Source organism: Trichechus manatus, unplaced genomic scaffold, assembly GCF_000243295.1.
Source record: "Trichechus manatus latirostris isolate Lorelei unplaced genomic scaffold, TriManLat1.0 scaffold00050, whole genome shotgun sequence".
Classification (NCBI taxonomy): Eukaryota; Metazoa; Chordata; class Mammalia; order Sirenia; family Trichechidae; genus Trichechus; species Trichechus manatus.
The window spans coordinates 12737-14276 of NW_004443986.1; positions in this window are offsets into that span (position 1 = coordinate 12737).

A 1540-nucleotide genomic window follows, 5' to 3' on the forward strand; every position below is an offset into this window, starting at 1 on the left:
AATCTGCTGTAGTAGTAGATTCCTCATAGAGAGAGACAGGGGTAATAATTTTTAAACAAGGATGATGTATTGATTCAAAAGTACCTTTACAAAAATGGTTTCCCTGGAACTACTTTCTTAAGTTCCAAAAGGAAAAAAAAAAAAGGTTGAAAGTCCTAAGAAATTTAGGACATACTGTGTGTATCAAATCCTTCTCAGCAATTCACAATGCATGTTAGAGGGTTAAAGGCTTTGAGAAACCTATTTAACTGTTTCTAGGAAGTCACAAATTTGTTTGGTCAGATTTCTAATATGAACTATAACACTGATTAACCTACTGTGTGTGATCGTTAAAGTTGTGTGTCAGCTTGACTAGGCCATGATTCTCAGCGGGTTGGCAGTTATTATATATATATTATATATAAGGTAGTTTGGCAATTATGGAATGATGTAGTTTGGCAGATATGGAATGATGTAATTCGGCAGTTATCTAATGATGTAGTTATCCTCCATTTTGTGATATAATGTAATCACCTTCATGATGTAATCTGATGTGATCAGCCAAACAGTTGTAAGAGGAGTTTCCTCAGGGTGTGGCCTGCATCCAATATGTATGGAATTTCTGGCAAAACTCACTGGCTTTTGCTCGCTCTGGATCGTGCATTCAGCTTATCATGATCTGACCTCTGGTTCTCGGCACTTGAGCCAGCAACCTGCCATACTGCCTGCCAATCTTGTGATTTGTCTGCCTCCTCAGCCTGTGAGCCAGCAGCTTGCCATCTTACCTGCTGAACTTGGGCTTATCAGGTTCTGCAGCCCACAAGCCGGCAGCCTCCTGTCTGACTTGCTGATCCTGAGTTCATCATCCCCTATAGTTACATGAGTCTGGAGAAGCCTCCAGCCTGACACCTGACCCATGGACTTGGGAGTTGCCAGCCTCTACAGCTATATGAGTAATTTCCTTCAGATAAATCTATCTATCTATCTTTCACTATACATACACACACATACATACATATGTATGTATACACACACACACACACACACACATATATATAGCTTTATAGCTTCACTGGTTTTGCTTCTCTAAAGAACCTAGCCTAAGACACTGTGGCAGTACTGTTCTGAGTAAAATTTGGGAAATAGATATTAGAACAAGAATAGTATTGTTGGAAGTTTTAGTTATCTATTGATGTGTAAAAAATTTTATATATCACAGTTTCCATGGGTCAGGAATCCAGGCACAGCTTATCTAGGTCCACTGCTCAGGTCTCATAAGACTGAAATCAAGGCGTTGGCTGGGACTCGGGGCTCATTTGGAGCTCAGTATCCTCTTCCAAGCTCATATGGTTGCTGGAAGAATTCATTTTCTTCCAGCTGCAGAACTCACAGTGGTTTGCCTCTTTAGGGCTAAGCTAATAGGAGAAAGTAAAAATCTCTGCTGTTTCAAGTCTGTGACCTCTAGACCCTCTTTTAAATGGTTCACCTGATTATATCAGGTCCACCCAGAATAACCTCCTTTTTGATTAACTCAAATCAACTGATCAGGGATTTGACAGAT